Source organism: Macaca thibetana, chromosome 14, assembly GCF_024542745.1.
Source record: "Macaca thibetana thibetana isolate TM-01 chromosome 14, ASM2454274v1, whole genome shotgun sequence".
Taxonomy (NCBI): domain Eukaryota; kingdom Metazoa; phylum Chordata; class Mammalia; order Primates; family Cercopithecidae; genus Macaca; species Macaca thibetana.
This window is the reverse complement of record NC_065591.1, coordinates 57,792,711-57,814,757: the sequence shown is the minus strand read 5'-3', so window position 1 is coordinate 57,814,757 and position 22,047 is coordinate 57,792,711. Positions and strand designations below refer to the sequence as shown.

The following is a 22,047-nucleotide window of genomic DNA, read 5'->3' as shown; positions in this document are numbered from 1 at the left end:
TTGATTATTTCAAGCAAATGTTTAGTAATTTTACACATCTACTTATTGTGTAAACAGTGCTTGGTGTTTTCCCACATTGTATATTTTAACACAAGAATCATATGAAGTATGTATTATTATCTTCTTTTTATAGGTAAGGAAACAGAAGATCAGAAAGTTTTTGTAACCTGCCTGTGATTCCAGACTGTGAGAGGCAGAACTAAAAACTCTGATCCCAGGTTTGCATGGCTGCAAAGTCCATGGTGTCTCTGCTGGTCACTTTGTCTTCCATGCTGGCAACTATATTCAACTTTGAAAACGTTTGTGTCTTTTATGTATTTATTTTCTTTAAAAATATTAAATTCACATCTGGTTTGGATGCTTGTACATATAAAAAAAGCCAGAATTTAATAATTCAGGCACACAATCCTAGTATTATTTACACTAGAGCATACTGTTGTCATGGTTCTCATGTAATTTAGATTGAATGAAATTTGATAGAATGTGTTTGGGTAAGAGCATGGTTGCTGATAATTATGTATGTACGTTTCCTTAATTATTCTTCACGTAGGCTTTCTTGAAGACAAAGCAAATTATTCTAAAGAATATGTTGATCTTTAGATCAGAGTCATGGGAAAGAATGAATATGACTTATCTATTCTCCCCTTTCCTTGATCATGTGCTGTATTTTGAACACAGGCACCATCATTTTGAAATGCCAATTAATCTTTTTTTCAATATAACTTCCTACCTTTTCTATCTGGCTACTTCTTTCCCTACTTGTTTAACTTGCCAGCACCCATCAAATACTCTCACACTTCTTGTTTCTCTATAGCTGCTTGTTAGAACTGGTGAAACTAAAATGTACCTAAATAGATTCCCAAATCGTTCTATTCACTTTCCATTTAATCCTAGTTCATAATGATACCTAGGTTTTTCTTATTGCTTCACACAATCCCACATGTATGACAAGGTATGGTATAGGAGATAAGTCTTGGGATATTTTGCAAAATATCTAGGATGTTTAACTTTCAACAATAATAAAAATTGTTTGACCTCTTCATCTTAAATGTAGACATCATCTAGCTCTTGTTGTCAATTATTATAATTAAGGATGTGGTTATTTTCACTCTATGAAAAGGAGCAAGTCAGAAAGAAAGAGATGTCAAAGTCAATTTTCAGGCCCAATTAATTGTATAACTCGAGGCAGCATTTACTGAGATAGAGTGCACTGGGAAAGACACATTTGGGATGGGCATGGAAAATTAAGAGTTGACTTTTTTTTTTTTTTTTTTTTTGAGATGGTAATTTCACTGTCTCCCCAGGCTGGAGTGCGGTGTCATGATCTCAGCTCACTGCAATCTCCGCTTCACGGGTTCAAGCGATTCTCCTGCCTCAGCCATCCAAGTAGCTGGGATTACAGGCACCCACCACCACACCTGGCTATTTTTGTATTTTTAGTAGAGGTGGGGTTTCACCATATTGGCCAGGCTGGTCTCGAACTCCTGACCTTAAATGATCCACCCACCTCAGCCTCCCAAAGTGCTGGAATTATAGGCATGAGCCACTATGCCTGGCCTAGAGTTGACTTTTCTATGAACATTTATTAATATGTTAACAGTTTATGTTATCTTAATAAATGTTGTTGTAAACATCCATTTATGTATCTCTTGTGCACATGGTGATTAGACTTACTCTAAAGTATACAAATAGGGGTAAAATAGCTGGATCCCAAGATGAGTCTTCAGTTTTATTTTATGGAATCTGAAAGGAAAATTTGTCTGCACAAAATATTTTATAAGGCAAATTTACCATATTAAAAATTGAATAAGATCACATTTAGGCATATACACTAACTGTGGGGTCATTTCAACCAACTTAATTTCCTCTGGTCTGGTTTTAATAGGCACTGTTAAATGGATAGATGGAGACGGAAAACAATACAACAGTGACAGAGTTCATTATTTTGGGATTAACAGACAATCCTATGCTATGTGCCATTTTCTTCATGGTTTTTCTAACAGTTTATATAGTTACCATAGTGGGAAATATTAGCATAATCCTCTTAATCCAAAGCAGCCCAAAGCTTCACACCCCAATGTACCTTTTTCTCAGCCATTTGGCTTTGTGAACATTGAGTATTCCACATCGGTTACACCAATCATGCTCATCAGTTTCTTAAGAGAGAAAACAACTATTCCTGTCACGGGCTGTATAGCACAGCTTGCTCTGATGTCATGTTTGGAACCACAGAGTGCTTCCTACTGGCCACTATGGCCTACGATCGCTATGTAGCTATCTGCTTTCCCCTGCTTTACTCCATCCAAATGCCCCCAGTCATCTGCCTCCTCCTACTGGGAGCCTCCTACCTGGGTGGATTCATGAACGCTTCGTCTTTTACAGGCTGTTTGATGAACCTGTCCTTCTCTGGTCCAAATAAAATCAACCATTTTTTCTGTGACCTCTTCCCACACTTGAAGCTTTCTTGTGGCCATGTTTACATTGCTGAAATATCCCCTGCCATCTCCTCTGCATCTGTCCTTATCAGCACGCTGTTTACCATAATCATGTCCTACATCTACATCCTCCGCTCCATCCTGAAGATGCGCTCTACTGAGGGAAGGAAGAACGTTTTCTCCACCTGCGCTTCCCACCTCACTGCAGTCACTTTGTTCTATGTGACCATTTTGTTTGTTTATGTGATGCCCAAGTCAAGCTATTCAGCGGATCAGGTCAAGGTGGCATCTGTGATCTACACGGTGATGATTCCCATGCTAAACCCCCTCATCTACAGTCTTAGGAATAAGGAGGTGAAAGAGGCCATGAGAAAATTGATGGCAAGAACACATTGGTTTCCCTGAATTAAATCAGGTATAATCCATAAATAACAAAACCAATGATTTGGGAGACATTTGCGCTTAATATTCTATTTATATTTGTCATTGACCATATCACTTATATAGTGAAGAGCTTGTATAAATATAGAAGGCCAATGCTTACTTCCATGTACAAAGGTAATTGTGTAATTTATATGGACATCTGCTGGAGTCATTTTTTTTTTTTTTTTTTTTTTTTTTTTTTGAGATGGAGTCTCATCCTGTCACCCAGGCTGGAGTGTAGTGGCGCAATCTCTTCTCGGCTCACTGTAACCTCCGCCTCCCAGTTTCAAGCGATTCTCCTGCCTCAGCCTCCTGACTAGCTGGGACTACAGGTGCGCACCACCACATCTGGCTAATTTTTGTATTTCTGGTAGAGACGGGGTTTCATCCTGTTGGGCAGGCTGGTCTTGAACTCCTGAGCTCAAGCAATTCGCCCGCCTTGGGCTTCCCAAAGCGCTAGGATTACAGCATGTGCCACTGCGCCCAGCCTGGAATCAAATTAAACATGGATTTGTCAAGGTAAGAATACCTCAGAAAACAGCTTCTAATGAGATGTCCCCCGTTCACCAATTACAGAGTTCTAATTAAATAGAGACACAAAGAGACATATTTCAAAGATCAACTTTTTCTAAATCCCATCTTATAAAACAACATCTGGGAAAGGAATTTCCAATAGATGTGTAATCAATGGTAATGTTAACAAGTCAGGCAGTCCAGGTTACTTTCTTTAAATGTCCTACTCTGCTGTGGTCCATGGATGTTTAAACTTTTGAAAATGGCAATCTGAGAGTCAAAAAGCTTCTAATTTTTTTCTTTTATTTAAGCCAGAGCAAAAATTATGATTCCTGTATTTGGCCATTAAGAGATACAACCCACACAGCACAGAAGAAACTCTGAATAAACGTCAGCTAACTCTTTTTATAAATGAAGTCTTAACAGATGAGCACTAGAGTTGGATTTTGAAAGCAAACGTTTCTTTAGATAGTGAGACTTTCTTTGACCAACAGCTTATAGATAGGAGACATGAAATTATGATTCAGGCAAAACATATATCTGCCACACATTTTTACAGTGTCTCTCAAAAAGGTGCCCATCATCACTGCTTCTTCAACTTTCCTTTTTGTAGGGGCTTGTGACCCAGTCTGATTAAGGCAATTGTCTCTACATTGATTCCCTCCAGTGCTTCTTCCACAACAATTTCTGATTAACATTTTAGTTAATATATTTGCATTATTAGTATAGTAATGATGTCATACAGATCCCAAGACAGTAGGGAGAGACCATTCATTTTACAGTCCAACCTCCCATTCCTGGGTTCTTCACTGACCAGATCAAGGAAATCTTCTCTTCTTCTGTCTAGAAGTCATATTGTGCAATTTCTCTGGTCCTGTTTCCCTGTTTATACCTCTTTACTTGCATTAATTATGGGCCTATAATCCCCCCAATGCAATAATTCTGGGGTTAATGTTAGCACAGATGTGGCCCTTTCCAAAGAGAGGGCACCCAAAGGTGTAACTTCAGTCTGAGAAAGAGCCATCTTAGCATCATGGTGAGAACACTGAACTCTGGTGGTTGAAGGTTTTCATGGACTCTTTCTCTCAGCCTCTTCTTCATCTCACCCTCCACACTTCACTCTTGTCCAGGGTACATCCTCAGATCTCTGTCCTTATCCCCATTCCCCATGGAACCCAAGGGAGACTTCATTTTCTCCCGTGGGGTCAGCTGTCCCCTATGTGGTTAACAGTATTCCTATCTCCAAATACAACCTTCCTTGGAGGACAGATAGACTTCATTGACCTTTTCCCTAGGACCCTCACACTCAGCATGCTGTGACCGGATTTATCATATTTCTCCCCAAACTGTTTCTCCTCTGTTTCTTTTCTTAATATGATCACCTCACAAATGTCACCTCTTGTGAGGACTAGTACTCCAACAGACTTGGTGTGGCCCTCACTGTGTACCTGTCTAAATGTTCAGCCTCCCTCCCTCCTTTTCCTTCTCTCAAAAGAAATATATGTCATATATTAATCTATCTTCATCTAAGTCTCTTTTGTCTGGAGAATTAAGTGCTTCCCAATTGATTATGATAAGTCCATGCAGAAATCTGTCCTCTGTTCTTCAATTCTAAGGGGCTCAATTAATTCAATCACACAGATGTAGAGGGTATGGCTGCATCTGGCACTGTTACAGTCCTTTTGGGAGAGGATTTATATTTAAACTCATTTTCCCCTCCCAAGTTCTGAATCAACTGAAGAATGAAAAAAAGAGAAGGTATGTGTGAGAGCAAAATATTGTCTGTAGAAAAGAAAGAGTTGATATTAGAGAATGTGGTTTATGTTCGTGGACACATGGTTTTGTGTTCTGAATCCCAGAATTTGACACTCTTTCTTTCTGAGTCTCCCGGCCTTCGTCTTTCTCCCATGCTGGATGCTTCCTGCCTTCAAACATCAAACTCCAAGTGTTTCAGCTTTTGGACTCTTTGACTTATACTCATGGTTTGCCAAGGGCTCTTGGGCCTTTGGCCACAGACTGAAGGCTGTACTGTGGGCTTCCCTCATTTTGAGGGTTTGGGACTCGGGCTGATCCACCACTGGCTTCATTGCTCCTCAACTTGCAGATGGCCTATTGTAGGACTTAACCTTGTGATCGTGTGAATCAATTCTCCTTAATAAACTCCCTTTCACTGATGCAAAAATGCTCAATAAAATACTGGCAAACCGAATTCAGCAACACATCAAGGCTGGTCTTATTTCCAGGTAAGGTGCAGCACTTTACGAGCCTCCCATAAAAGCTTGGAGTATTCTCAGTCCCCTCCATCTTAAATGGTATTTTTATCAAACTCTATCATATCAGCATTTCAGAAGGTTGAAATCTGCTCAGATCTTCAGCCTCCCACAGGCTGCTTCCTGCTTAGTGTTTTGATATTCTGCCAGCCCAGTGCAGCTTACGAGTAGTTAAATTTCTTAATGGGAAGTTACACATCACATTTCAGACTAAATTATCTGCAGTTTATTCCTCTGCAGGATCTTGGTCTGTCGAGTCTTAGCTGCCTTGACATCTTTGACCCCCAACCTCTGTGTGCCCATCCTGCTACACTGTCAAAAGCCCCAGCCTCTGGCTTTTTTTTCTCAGCCCTAATTCTTCATGATATCTTTTGTGAGGATCAAGGAAAATTTCACTTGCAAAATTTAAACTGAGACATAAAGAAGATAAGAGTTAACAGGCCACTGGGAGTTGGAAGTACAGTTGTACAAACTTTGGTGGGTGGGCAAAATAGTGATGTGGGAGGCTGGCCTAATTATCCTCAGCTCAAAGCACAGTGTCTGGTACAGAGCGAGCACTCAACAAATATTTATTTGTTAAATATTAACTCTAATTCAACAAATATTTATGTAATATCTTTCATATTCCTAGCACTAGGCTATGAACTAAAGAAATGAAGTTGTATGCGTCATGTACTTTTCTTTTAAGAAGTTCACAATAATGAAATAAATGTTCCAACCAGAAATACCATTTGACCCAGCAATCCCATTACTGGGTATAAACCCAAAGGATTATAAATAAATCTACTATAAAGTCATATGCATGTGTGTGTTTATTACAGCACTATTTACAATAGCAAAGACTTGGAACCAACCCAAACGCCCATGAATGATAGACTGGATAAAGAAAATGTGGCACATATACCCCATGGAATACTACGCAGCCATAAAAAAAGAATGAATTCGTGTCCTTTGCAGGGACATGGATGAAGCTGGAAGTCATCATTCTCAGCAAACTAACACAGGAGCAGAAAACAAAACGCTGCATGTTTTTGCTCATAAGTGGGAGGTGAACAATGAGAAAATATGGACATTTTTCTCATTGATCATCTCATGTGATGGAGGGGAACATCACACACCAGGGCCTGTCGGGGGATGGGAGGCAAGGGGAGATAGAGCATTAACACAAATACCTAATGCATGTTAGGGAGGGCTTAAAACCTAGATGATTGGTTGATAGGTGCAGCAAACCACCGTGGCACATGTGTACCTATGTAACAAACCCGCACATTCTGCACATGTATCACAGAACCTAAACTAAAATTTAAAAAAAAATACAGTGGTTTCTATTCAAATGGTATGAACAAAGTGTTACATATTATGTTTCTTAACAGTAGTTTCCTTGACATTTGGGCAAGAAAATGCTTTATTGTGTGTGTGTGTGTGTGTGACTGTGTATTGCAAACATGTAGCATTCTTGGCTCCTGCCCATTCTAGGCTGATTGTCTTCTCCAGTCCTAGTAAACAAAAATCTACCATTTCCAAACAAACCCCTAGGTGGGTTCAATCTCAAATTTGGAATGACTGTTAGGGGAATATACAGGAGAGGACAACTTATTCTACCTGATAAAATCTGGGGAAGTCTTATAGGCCTTTTGGAGGATTAATATACATCTATTTGAATGTTTAATTGGTCAGATCTTGGCTTACTCATAAGCTCAAAAATTGTGTTCCTCTCAGGCCAGAAGATAGGGTAAATCAGCAGGTATGGGCAGTAGAGACCAGGCCTGGCAGACCGCACCTTATGCAAGGTACAAGTCAGGAAAGACAACCAAGAGTTCTGTTGACCCTTTAAGCGCCAGATACCTTCATCCATGTAACTCTCAATAGCAAAGATTTTTACTAAGATGTACTTCTTTGTCTAGAGAAAATGAAAATAGCAGGCTTATGACCCTCAATTGTATAGCGGATTCTCTTTGTTTTATGATTCTCCAGTGGGGCAGGCTTCTCCCTTACCAAGAGTCTGGAATTGTTTTTATATTCTGGGTTTAGTTTCTTGTTTTCTTTTGTGCCAGTTTCCTCCATTGTCTCTAAGAATGTCAACCTTTATGTTAAGCTGATGGTAAAAGAAGTTTCATTCTTACCTTCCTCTAAAACAGGAAGACCATTGGCCAGGCGCGGTGGCTCACGCCTGTAATCCCAGCACTTTGGGAGGCTGAGGCGGGCAGATCACAAGGTCAGGAGATTGAGACCATCCTGGCTAACATGTTGAAACCCCGTCTTTACTAAAAATACAAAAAATTAGCCGGGTGTGGTGGCACGCGGCTGTAGTAGGGAGGCTGAAGCAGGAGAATGGCGTGAACCCGGGAGGTGGAGGTTGCAGTGAGCTAAGATCGTACCACTACACTCCAACTTGGGCAACAGAGTGAGATGCTGTCTCAAAAAACAAAACAAAACAAAAACAAAAAAAACAAAAACAGGAAAACCATCATATGGGGTATGTACCCACAAGACCGTATGCTTCCCACATGGCCATGTCTTGGTGGCCACTAGTCTTGTCCCATTCCTGGTCTGCAGCAATCTCTAAACACTTGGGCCTTGTCTAGAGGCACATTCACTTGTCAGAATCCCCTAGATGTGTACCATTCAGGCCTAAAAGCAGCAGTCCTAGTGGTCCCGACAAAAGCAGGACACAAAACAATATCCATCTTAGCCCTGGCTTCTTGGTACAAAGAGTCTTTTACCACCTGCCTCATGTTCTTGGGTGCTACTATCATAATTTTTACATTTGAAGTTATGTATTGAAGCTGAAATATTGAATTCACATATGACTTTATGTACAGTCATGCAGCACATAACAGTGTTTTGATCAACAATAGACCACATATATAACAGTTTCATAAAATTATAATGGGACTAAAAAATTCCTATCGCCTAGTAATACCATAGCCATCATAATGTAGAGCAGTGTGTTACTCACATGTTTGTAGTGATGCTGGTCTAAATAAACCTATTGTGCTGCCAATCATATAAAAGTATAGCACATACAATTACATCCAATACATATACTCGATAATGATAATAAATGACTATATTACTGATTTATATATCTACTCTACTTTTTGATTGTTATTTTCGAGTATACTCGCTTTACATGAAAAAACTTAACTGTAAAACAGCCTTGGGCAGGTCCTTCAAGAGATACTCCAGAAGAAGTCATCGTATCATAAGAGTTGACAACTCCATTCGTGTTATTGCCCCTGAACACCTTCCAGTGGGACAAGATGTGGAGGTGGAAGACAGTGACTTTGCTGATCATAACTGTATAGGTCTAGGCTAGTGTGTGCGTTTAGGTCTTGGTTTCTAACAAAATAGTTCAAAATTTAAAAAATTAAAAATAGAAAAAGTTTATAGAATAAGGATACAAAGAAAGAAAATATTTTTTAAACCATTGTTCGATGTATTTGTGTTTTAAGCTAAGTGTTATGACAAAAGAGTCAAAAAGGCCAGGCACAGTGGCTCACACTTGTAATCCTAGCACTTTGGGAGGCCAAGATGGAAGGATCACTTGAGCCCAGGAGTTTGAGTCAAGACTCAGCAACATGGTGAAACTGACTCTACAAAAAAATACAACAAAAATTAGCTAGGCATGGTGACATATGCCTGTAGTCCTAGTTAGTCAGGAGGCTGAGGTAGAAGGATCACCTGAGACTGGGAAGTCAAGGATGGAGTGAGTCACGATCGTGCCCCTGCACTGTAGCCTAGGTAACAGACAGAAAAATAAAAATTAAAATTTAGAGTCAGAAAGGTTTTAAAAATTTGATCTATAAAGCAAAAATGTTACAGTAAGCTAAGGTGTATTAGTGTAGTCTATTACACAGGAATGTCCTAGGCCTCCGTATTCACTTACCACTCACTTACTGATTCACCCAGAGCAACTCCCATTCCTGCAAGCTCCATTCATAAGTGCCCTATACAAGTGTACCATTTTTAATTTTCTATGCCATATTTTTCCTTGACTTTTTCTATGTTGAGATATGTTTAGATACACAGATACTTACCATTTTGTTGCAATTGCCTACAGTTTTCAGTATACCAACATGCAGTACAGGTTTGTAGCCTAGAAGTAATAAGCTATATTATGTGGCCTGTATGTGTGGTAGGCTATACCATCTAGGTTTGGGTAAGTATACCCTATGATGTTAGCACAATGATGAAATTGCCTAACAACTCATTTCTCAGAACATATCCCCATTGTTAATACTACGCATGACTGTATTACAAAGTATTATGTATCATACATATCAAAATATACACTTATAGATTACAAAAGAAATTAAGTTATATATTCACACCAATGTTAGATTTCTTTACTAACATACTTTAAGACAGAAGTTCTTGGGCAATTATTCTTTAGACTCAGCATAAAAATAATATGCTGAAGACATGGAGGTATGTGTATAGATAAGCTTTCATTTTGACCTATTCGTTTTTATCTATATACTTTATCACAAAAATTTTGAATGAGCAGACATTTCTAGGGCCTTTTAGTTTCACCCACTTTCTTCATAGATGTTTCCACTTTATTAGAAAATATTTCCTCTTAAAATGTGCAGATGATAGTAACGATGGATAATGTTTTTAAAGAACTCAAGTATGAAATGGAATCCTCTTAGAACAGCTGAGATGTAACTGCAGCACACTCTATATTCTTTCACCTAGTCTCACAAACAACTTACACATTGGTTTACAGATCTGCACAGGTGGATTTTTAATTACAGCTGATTTCTCAATATATATATATATTTCCCTATATATACATATATATATCTGATTTGATCATCAATAAATTATCAACACCAGATGGGACTTAATGCATTCAAGTTCAGGTCTAAATTTTTAGTCACTTTTATTTACTTTTAGCCATCTTGCTCACATTCATAAATGTTTAGTCAGATTTTAAAGAATTCCTCAGTATAACCATACTAGTTTTTCAGCGTTATAATTCCCTATTCTCCTCCACTAACTCAATGACCCTGCAAAAGTGAGTTACTCACTATTCCTGAAATATCCTCCCCACTTCTGGCCTCACGGCCTACCCTTTTGCTGAAATTATTTTCACCTATCAGTTCCATCTCAACTACATTCCCACCTGGCTTCAATCCACTCTGAAACTGCTCTTGCTAAATTACCTACACTCACCCCTCTGCCAAACCTCAGAAGCATTAAACAAGTACCCGCCCTCTCCCATCTTGAATCGCTTTCTTTTTTGTATTCTGCAATCTCACATTCCCAATTTGGGTTTTTCCTTACCTCTCTTGTCCATTTGTCTTCATCTTTCCTGAAGATTGCAACTCTATCAGACCTTTAAATGTTAGACTACCTTATAACTTATCATATACATCCTTACATTTATAGCCACTTATTGATCTCATGCAATTTTATGATTTTTAAGACAATACCACTTGTCTTAGTCCATTTTGTGCTGCTATAACAGCATACCACAGACTGGGTAATTTATTTAAAATATGAATTTTTTTCTCACAATTCTGAAGGCTGGAAGTCCAATATCAAGGCCCTGGCATTTGGTGACTAGTGAGGGCTGCACCCTCTGGAAGTAAAGAATACTGCAGTGTTACATGGGGAAAGTGAGAAGGGCAAGAAGAGGTGGCCTCCTTCTGTCAAGCCTTTTAAAAGGGATACTTAATTCTATTTATGAGAGATGAACCTTTGTGGCCCAATCAGCTTTTAAAGGCTCCACCTCTCAGTATTATCACATTAGCAAACCTGAATTTTGAAGGACATACATTCAAACCATAGCACCACTTAAACATTGTTTACTCCAAAATTTATATATGCAACCTCAATTTCTCTATGACCTAACATGTTTCTACATTCAACAGTAATAGATGGTAAGGGTTGGAAAAATAGTAAGGAAAATATTTTTAAGAGCTGATAAAAAACACATTTGCTGAGTAGTGATGGAAAGTTTGATAATATTGCCACCTGTGACAAATTGGAAAAGAGAAAGGATATCTAATATACTCTCAGATTTGTCTGGGAAGGTTTCCAGGAAGAGTGTAGAAAGCATTACCTGGCTTCTTATAGTTGCCTATGATAAACTATAACCAGAGATCTGTGAACTAAAGAAAGATTTTTTTCAAAGAAACATTTAGAAAAAAATATAAGAAAGCTAGATCTTGCTGGCTTTGAAAATAAGGCTATTTCTCATTCCTGATATCTTCCAGAAGGATTCTCATAGTAGGAAACGACTTCAGGTCAAAGATCAAATTCAGGTTGGGGCTGTAAGATCCTCTGTTGAGACCTCAGAAAGATCTAAGTCCTCTCTGACCCTTTAAGCTAATCTATGTCCTTCTAAGAATCTTAATGGCATGCTTTAAAGACCCTCGTTTTTCTTTCTAAATACCAAAGTTTTTTTGTTTGTTTGTTTTTGTTTTTGTTTTTGTTTTTTTGAGACAGAGTCTGGCTCTGTCGCCCAGGCTGGAGTGCAGTGGTGCGTTCTCGGCTCATTGCAAGCTCCGCCTCCCGGGTTCACGCTGTTCTCCTGCCTCAGCCTCCGGAGTAGCTGGGACTACAGGCGCCCGACACCACACCCGGCTAATTTTTTTTTTTTTTTTTTTTGTATTTTTAGTAGAGACGGGGTTTCACCGTGTTAGCCAGGATGGTCTGGATCTCCTGACCTCGTGATCAGCCTGCCTCGGCCTCCCAACGTGCTGGGCGTGAGTCACCGCGCCCGGCCAAAAACAAAGCTTTTAAAATCACAAGGTTTCTGGCAGAAACCACATAAACCTCCAGAGACAGAGTTAACTGGAAGAGATTTATGAGTATGAATTTTGTCTAATTCAGTAGTTTATAATTTGATACGAAGAAAGACCACGTTGTTTTTAACAACTTTAATGAGATATAGTTCACATACCATACAAATTACAGTTTTAAAGTGTATAATTTAATGTTCTTAGCATATACATAGATGTTTTCAAGACTCACCATAGTCAATTTTAGAAAGTTTTAATCATCTCAAAAAGAAACCCTGTATCCTTTAGTATCACCTTACATACTCCTATCCCCCCAGCCGTAAGAAACCGCCAGTCTACCTTCTGTGTCTATATGGACATTTCATATGTATGGCCTTAGATAATATGTGGTCTCTTGTGACTAGTCTCTTTTACTTAGTGTAGTGTTGTCAAGGTTCATTCATGTTGATACATATATCAGTTCTTCATTCTTTCCAATGGCTAAATAATATTCCATTATATGGATATACTACATTTTCCTTATTCACTTGTAAGTTAATGGATCCATGCATTGCTTCTACCTTTTGGTTTTGTAAATAATGCTACTATAAACATTCATGCATGAGTTTTGTGTGGACATATGCTTTTATCTCTCTTTGGCATATATCTAGAATTTCTGGATCATAGGGTATTTCTGTTTAATAGTTTGAGTAACTGGAAGATTATTTTCCAAAATGATCCCACCGTTTTAAATATCTACCAGTATATGAGGGTTTCAATTTTCCCACATCCTCACCAACACTTTTTATTATCATACTTTTAAATTCTAGCCATCCTAGTGGGTGAAGAGTAGAATCTCCTTGATATTTCATTTGTATTTTCATGATGACTCCCACTGTGTGTTTAAAGAAATTATACCAGCTTAGACTGAAAGGGACAGGGATGGTGCAAAGTGAAAAGAAGTTTTGGACTCTTTTTTTTTTTTTTTTTTTTTTTTTGAGACGGAGTCTCGCTCTGTCGCCCAGGCTGGAGTGCAGTGGCCGGATCTCAGCTCACTGCAAGCTCCGCCTCTCGGGTTTACGCCATTCTCCTGCCTCAGCCTCCCAAGTAGCTGGGACTACAGGCGCCCGCCACCTCGCCCGGCTAAGTTTTTTTTGTATTTTTTAGTAGAGACGGGGTTTCACCGTGTCAGCCGGGATGGTCTCGATCTCCTGACCTCGTGATCCGCCCGTCTCGGCCTCCCAAAGTGCTGGGATTACAGGCTTGAGCCACCGCGCCCGGCCCAGTTTTGGACTCTTGACCTAAAATAATTAGGAAATAGGCCAAGAAAACTACTCAGCTATAACATAGGCTATTTTTTTTTTTTTCTGGAAAAGGAACAATGATTCAGAGGATGGAACCAAAAACTCAGAAGGCAGAGCCAAGAGACACAGAGATTTATTAACAAGGAGCAGGATTGGGCCCTGATCAAGAAAATGGCAATATCTGTCTAGTTGGGTTTTGGAATTGCAATGGGCCAGTGATTGCTACATGACTCCTGTATTCCCCCCTTATGAATGGGAGTGTTCACTGCAGTTTTTCTACCCCTGCATCAACAGTGCCTGTTGGGTATATACGAGGTAGATGACTTGTCTCTTTAGTTCGCATGTCTTTCAATCAAGAGTGACTGTATTTCAGAAGCTGTGCCCAAGGAAACTCACCCATGTCTGAACTTGGTTTAAATCCCATGATGATGGACTTAATTGTGATGCTGTAATTGTATGATATTTTAGAGGATTCTGGGATGTATAAATGTAATTTGACATGTAGGAAATATATAAATAATTGTGGCCAGAGGGATTGTGGTAGGCTGGAGATGGCTATAACATCATTGCTACCTCTTTTATTGACAGGTGCAATCTAATTTCCCTTCTCTTGAATCTGGACTGAAATTACTAATTTGCTTTACCTGTAGACAAAGGTAGACAAGATGTCTAGGTCTCCTGAGGCTAGGTGATAGTAAATACTGCAGATTTCTTTTAATCTCTTGGAACACTTGCTATTAAAGTCTTGAGCCACTAGTGAGAAATCCAACTAAACTGCTAGTGAGACCATATAGAATGATCCTATGACTACATGGAGAGGAAGAGGCTTTCAAACCATCCCTGTGAAGATGCTGGGCATTTGAATGATGCCATCTTTGATTCTGTAGACATGCAAAGATGCCATCTGGATATCACTAAGTGATCCTCATTAATGCTATGTAGAGTAAAATTGCCAAGCTAAACCCAATATTAATTTCTGACTCATGAAATAGTGTAATATAATAAAATGTGTTTTTATAGTCAATTTTTACATACAACAATAGAGGTATTCTTTAAAAGTGTGAATTGCAATTAGGCTACACCCATTTAGAAAACATTTGGTGCTTCCCATTCGTTTTAGCATAAAATCCAAACACTTTTCCATGGCATGTGATGCTCCCCACGCATGATCTAACCCTTTTGGTATACCTCTCTTCATCTGGTTTACCATTGTCTTCTTTTTATTTTTTGAGAATATCAGGATCTTTGCATATCTTGTTTCTTGTCTGGCAGCTTCCCCGACTCCACTCTCCTTCTATGGGTCTTTCTGATCATTCCATCTTCTACTCAAATATCACCTGCCCCACGTGGCCTTCCCTGTCACTTTACCTATAGTACCACTTATATCACCACATTTACCCTTAACAGTCATATTAACCTTATTGATTTGTTTCTTCCACATCACTTACCATATTCTGTATTTATAATGTTGATTTATTTTCTAGTGTTTTTGCCGAAATCTAAATTTCATGCAAAGTCTTTTCTATTCATCAATATACCTTCAGTGCTTACTCAGTTCTCGACTATGATAAATTCTCAACAAATATTTTTGAAATAAATGGATAAATGATTATCCTATATCTACATGTCAAGCAATTTTAAGGCATTGATCAAATATCCCTCATTGGCTTGGAGATCACAATGGCAGGAAATTATCAATGTTTGTGGTCAGTCCTCTACTTTCTCCCTGAATTACTCATAAACATGCCAACAAGGATATACAAATCTTAACAGATCAGAAAGTTCTTGTTTATCACTGGCCTTTGACTTGAATTAATTGACAATTGTGAAGGCTTAAATGATAACTGGCATAAAATACAGGAGACCTGTGAACACTCTAAACTTTGAGACATGAATCCAAAATATCCAAAGGAGGCTAATCTTTATACTCAGGACCGCAGAGTTTGCATAACTAATGCTACAAGATGTCATGGGAATCAGGATACACCTGAAATTTTTACAGGACTATTGGAGATGTTGTTTATCAAAAGATAAGGACCAGGGTTAGGACCTCAGGAAAAAGACAAAAAGCTGCCTACTTACAAATGTTCATTATTTTTTTTAATTCATTTATTATTATTATACTTTAAGTTGTAGGGTACATGTGCATAACGTGCAGGTTTGTTACATATGTATACTTGTGCCATGTTGGTGTGCTGCACCCATCAACTCGTCATTTACATCAGGTATAACTCCCAATGCAATCCCTCCCCCCTCACCCCTCCCCATGATAGGCCCCGGTGTGTGATGTTCCCCTTCCTGAGTCCAAGTGATTTCATTGTTCAGTTCCCACCTATGAGTGAGAACATGCAGTGTTTGGTTTTCTGTTCTTGTGATAGTTTGCTAAGAATGATGGTTTCCAGCTGCATCCATGTCCCTACAAAGGACACAAATTCATCCTTTTTTATGGCTGCATAGTATTCCATGGTGTATATGTGCCACATTTTCTTAATCCAATCTGTCACTGATGGACATTTGGGTTGATTCCAAGTCTTTGCTATTGTGAATAGTACTGCAATAAACATACGTGTGCATGTGTCTTTATAGCAGCATAATTTATAATCCTTTGGGTATATACCCAGTAATGGGATGGCTGGGTCATATGGTACATCTAGTTCTAGATCCTTGAGGAATCGCCATACTGTTTTCCATAATGGTTGAACTAGTTTACAGTCCCACCAACAGTGTAAAAGTGTTCCTATTTCTCCACATCCTCTCCAGCACCTGTTGTTTCCTGACTTTTTGATGATCGCCATTCTAACTGGTGTGAGATGGTATCTCATTGTGGTTTTGATTTGCATTTCTCTGATGGCCAGTGATGATGAGCATTTTTTCATGTGTCTGTTGGCTGTATGAATGTCTTCTTTTGAGAAACGTCTGTTCATATCCTTTGCCCACTTTTTGATGGGGTTGTTTGTTTTTTTCTTGTAAATTTATTTGAGTTCTTTGTAGGTTCTGGATATTAGCCCTTTGTCAGATGAGTAGATTGCAAAAATTTTCTCCCATTCTGTAGGTTGCCTGTTCACTCTGATGGTAGTTTCTTTTGCTGTGCAGAAGCTCTTTAGTTTAATGAGATCCCATTTGTCAATTTTGGCTTTTGCTGCCGTTGCTTTTGGTGTTTTAGACATGAAGTCTTTGCCCATGCCTATGTCCTGAATGGTATTACCTAGGTTTTCTTCTAGGATTTTTATGGTATTAGGTCTAACATTTAAGTCTCTAATCCATCTTGAATTAATTTTCGTATAAGGAGTAAGGAAAGGATCCAGTTTCAGCTTTCTGCTTATGGCTAGCCAATTTTCCCAGCACCATTTATTAAATAGGGAATCCTTTCCCCATTTCTTGTTTCTCTCAGGTTTGTCAAAGATCAGATGGCTGTAGATGTGTGGTATTATTTCTGAGGACTCTGTTCTGTTCCATTGGTCTATATCTCTGTTTTGGTACCAGTACCATGCTGTTTTGGTTACTGTAGCCTTGTAGTATAGTTTGAAGTCAGGTAGCGTGATGCCTCCAGCTTTGTTCTTTTGACTTAATGTGCAAAAATCACAAGCATTCTTATACACCAGTAACAGACAAACCGAGAGCCAAATCAGGAATGAACTTCCATTCACAATTGCTTCAAAGAGAATAAAATACCTAGGAATCCAACTTACAAGGGATGTAAAGGACCTCTTCAAGGAGAACTACAAACTACTGCTCAGTGAAATAAAAGAGGACACAAGCAAATGGAAGAACATACCATGCTCATGGATAGGAAGAATCAATATCGTGAAAATGGCCAAACTGCCCAAGGTAATTTATAGATTCAATGCCATCCCCATCAAGCTACCAATGAGTTTCTTCACAGAATTGGAAAAAACTGCTTTAAAGTTCATATAGAACCAAAAAAGAGCCCGCATCTCCAAGACAATCACAAATGTTCATTATTATGGTGAAAAAGCAGGGCAGACAGGATCAAGGGGTCAGGGCATTTAGAGTTGAATTCAGAAATTGGAGAAGACTGGTCTATGTGAGATTAAGAAACTTTAATCCTTAAAGCTGGCCTTTGAGTCTCACAACATCTGCTCTTCTGATGGCAGTGTGCGTACAGATTTTACAGAATTTACAGATTTTACAGACACTGCTCTCTTTCCTACTCTAACCTGGGACTTTAAATGGGAGACTGGTGTCAGTAAGAGCACTCCTTCACCTAAGTTGGGACCATGGGAGTTATCCAAATTATTCCTTCTATCTAATCCCCCATCCAACAATCAACAATTTCTACCAATTATCTCCCCTAAATCTTTCTCAAGGTTGTTCTCTCCTTGTTTTGTATTTTTCTATTACTGATATTCAAATCTTTATCCTTTGTCTACTGGAGTACTGTAGATTGTTACCTAACCAGGCATCCTCAAAGATATGCTTTACTTTGTTGTCAGAATGACCTAAACATATCTAACCATTTTACAAAAGGCTTTCAATAGTTCATTATTGCATAAAATATACTTTCACATCAAATGTAAGGCTTTTTATGACCTGTTTCATATAGACATCACCTATTTCCACTTCTTTTCACCCCATACTGAAAGCTTCATAAATGTAGAATGACTTGTAATTTCCCAAACACCTGCTATTTTATTCCTGTGTGCCATTGATTATGCAACTTCTAATACCTGGAACACCTTTCCACTGCCTTACCTTATTAATCTCGTCATGTTGTGAGACCAAGTTTTAGTGCTTTATTCTCCAGAAAGTGTTATTCTACAATAGTGGTTAGGAAAAGTGTCCTTTCTTTAGGCATACTCCTCATTGCACTTACCATGTTGTGAGTACCAAATTACTTCTAGACAAGTAAATATGGATGTGTTTTATTTTTTGGTATTGTTGTTTTTGTTTGCTTGCTGTCTTGTAAGTTGGTAGAGTTAGCTGTGACTTTATTTTGGAAAAAAATAATTAATAAATTAAATTAAATTGATTTTTAGTTGGGGGCATGGGCAACAGGGGGTACCTAAGGCAGAACTCCCCACAAGGGTGGGCTGAGGGCTAGGGCTTGGCCTTAGATAGGTCTCCTGTTCTCTATTCTTCTCTGCACAGCTGCCTCCCTCATAAGCTCTGGAACAGCCACAGGAAGGGGTAGGATTGGAGGGACTACAGAGGCCATTCACTTGGGTGGGACATCAGAGGACTCAGACACCAGCTTCCCATCTCAGGTCTTGATATTCATCACAACCAAGATCCTGGAGGAGCTGGTGTGGCTGAAGGAGCTGGAGACCCCGCCAGAGCCAAAGTTGGACTGGAAGGAGCCCAGGCCATAGCTGAAGCAAGAGCTTGCCAGCTCAGCCCACTTGAGTAGCCTCCAATGGTCTTCATGTGGATACTCATGTTCCGCATTCCAGATTCCAGCCGGCTCTCCTTGCCCTCTCCCAGCGTACTGTAGGTGTCGATCTCACTGTCCAGGACCAGCCAGACCTTCATCAGCTCCTTGCAGCTGTAGGGCAAGGCCTTCCTGGCTCAGAGGGCCTCCAGCTCCACCAGTTTGGCACTGGCATCCTTAACCAGTAGCTCCCCACGCTGCAAGCCATCCATGATGGTGGCTTCCAGGGAAGCCCCCTGGCCTCTGAGCCCCTGAGTCTCAGCCTAGAGCCGGCTGATGTTCTAGTTTGTCTTGGAGATCTCCTGCGAGTGCCACAGGTCATCCCGATGCCTCCCCACCAGCGTCTGCATCTGCTCACACTTGATCCTGTGCAAGTTCTCAGCCTCACCCGGCTGTGGCTGGTCATCTCCGCGACTAAGTGCGGACTTGGAGATGATGCCGTCCATGTCCAGGGAGCTGCTGTTGTCCATGGACAGGATGACAGATGTGTCTAAAGTCCAGTGCTGCAGCTCAAAGATCTCCTCTTCACACAGCTGCCTGAGGAAGTTGATCTCGTCAGTCAACCCTTCCAGGTGAGACTCCAGCTCTACTTTTTTCATGTAAGCTTCATCCACATCTTTTTCGATGAGAAGAAATTCATTTTCCATTTCTGTCTACGTGTTGATCTCATCCTTACATTTACTCGAAGTCCTCCACCAGCCCCTGCATATTGCCAAACTCTACCTCCAGCTTCAACTTTTCCTAGCCCTGTGGGGTCCACCTCCAGCTTATGGGGCTCAGCAGGCTCTGGCTCACCGTGACAGCGACTGTGCCCCCATATTATCCGACCAGCATAGCCTCCACCCAAACCCATCCTGGGGCCCTGTCGCCCCAGAAGCTGCTGCTGCTGCTGTCCACCAAAGCTCAAGGGGCTGATGTGGGCTCTGGGCCCACTCTTGTAGGAGCCCCTGCTAAAAGTCCCGGACCAGAGGTGGACACTTTGTAGGACTTCTGGGTCACCCTGATGGAGTGGTGGAAGCTGGAGTAAAGGCAGATGGGCCAAATTCAACAGAGATTCGAGAAGGAATGGAGAAGCTGCTTCTAGGCGGGGACACATATGTTTTATACAATATAGTAAGTATTTAGAGATCAGACAATGGCTTTTTTTTAAAATCAGCACAAGACATTAAATAAGTGCTCAGGAAATCATAATGTTGAACTGAACTGTCTCCAACAACATTAAGAAAAGAGTACCTTAGGTTCTGCATCCCTCTAATGTGCAAGATGCATGACTAAAGGGTTGGAAGACCCTGCCAAGGTCACAGGGATTTACAATGTGGCTACAATTCTACTGTCCATAAATGGGAAGGAGAATATACTCTCCCACTACTCAAAGGGGAAATTCAGGCAGCTATGTTCTGCCTGTATTCAAAATATCCACATGGTTTTGAGTGCCTAGTATGTGTCAAGTCTTTTGCATATACTATTAAACTTTCTCTACTTTTAATGTTTTTTTATTATAAAGTATTAAAACAAGAGAAACTCAAAATGGAATGTGTCTAAAACCCCATTATTTATTCATTTCCTGTGTTTTAGTTTTTCCTTGTTACCTTTCACTCCTTGTTCTGTATTTTCTATTTAAAAGTTTGCCAGAATATTATAGATACTCTATATTTTCACTGAATAGCATATGTTAAATACTTTTCATTTTGTTAAAAAAATTTCCTATGTTTCCCAACCCTCACTTCTCTCTCTCCATTACACTGAGGTAAAAAGGACACCTGGATTCTAAGTCTTCCTCCCAGATGCCAGAAACAGTAGTTTCGATATTTGCTTGGAATTGGTAGTTTCTGTATTCCAGCAGACCTCTCCTCATCCTTTCTAGTCTTATGGTGATAATGTAAATGAAAATAAATCATTCTCCAAGAAAAACATTTAGTTAATGTGATATGCAACAACATTTCTGTTTTTTTTTTTTTTTTAAACATGTTCTAATTTCTGTATCAATTCAGACCTATGGAACTACTATTGTTAACACATTAATTGCAATGCTTAGAATTAAAGGACACTGTTTTTAATTCTCCATGTCTACTAAAACAATGCAAAAAAATTAGCCAGCTTGGTGGTGGGCATCTGTAGTTCCAGTTACTCGGGAGGTTGAGGCAGGAGAATGGCGTGAATCCGAGAGGCGGAGCTTGCAGTGAGCCAAGATCATGCCACTGCACTCCAGCCTGGGCCACACAGAGCAAGACTCCGTCTCAAAAAAAAAAAAAAAGAATTAAAGGACACTGCTTTTAATTGCTACAAATAAATATTACATTATATTTAAGGAGACTATTTGTTTTTAATGTGCTTTAAAATATGGATAAACTACTAGCTAAATCATGTGGTCTTGGTGTTAAGATCTGATCTCCTAAAAGATGACAACCAATCCAGCTTTCAAATTTTCACCCTCATTCAGAGCCTACACAACCTAGACCATCTAGTGGTAGGGTTTGTTCAAAAAATTGATACAAAGTTCCAGCTTAAGCTTGATTGTCCTGCCCAAATCCTCTAGCTCAGTAGCAATGTTGATGTCATTAGGCCGATGGTCATGGTTTGATATAGGTTAAGTGCATGGATCCTGGAAACAGAGGACTTAAGTTTACATCTATCTGTAAAAACTACTGTATCTTTCAATACAGTTTTCTCCACTGTAAATTATGGGAAATTTATTCCTGCATCATAGGATTGCTGAGAAAATTAAATGAAGAAAAATAATGGTTTGGAATCAAACTTTCTTGATTCAAATACTTACTGGTCCCATATTTAACTTCATGACTTTGGACATTCCACTTAATGTCTCTATGCCCAGATGATTTATTTGTGAAATACAAATAGTGGCATCACTTCATAGGGTTGTTGTGAGGAATCAATGAGTTAACATATGTAACATGCTTAGAATAGGGCCTGGCACAGAGTAAGTAAAAGCTATTGTTTGCAAAATAAATAAAGGAAAAA

The 22,047-nt window shown here is 39.4% G+C and overlaps 1 protein-coding gene across 1 annotated transcript in view; it reads left to right on the top strand.

Annotated features, from left to right (window-relative positions):
* The window catches only part of RPL27A (ribosomal protein L27a), a 1,008,958-nt gene that overhangs the window by 12,746 nt on the left and 974,165 nt on the right, over nt 1–22,047 (top strand). The window lies entirely within an intron of this gene.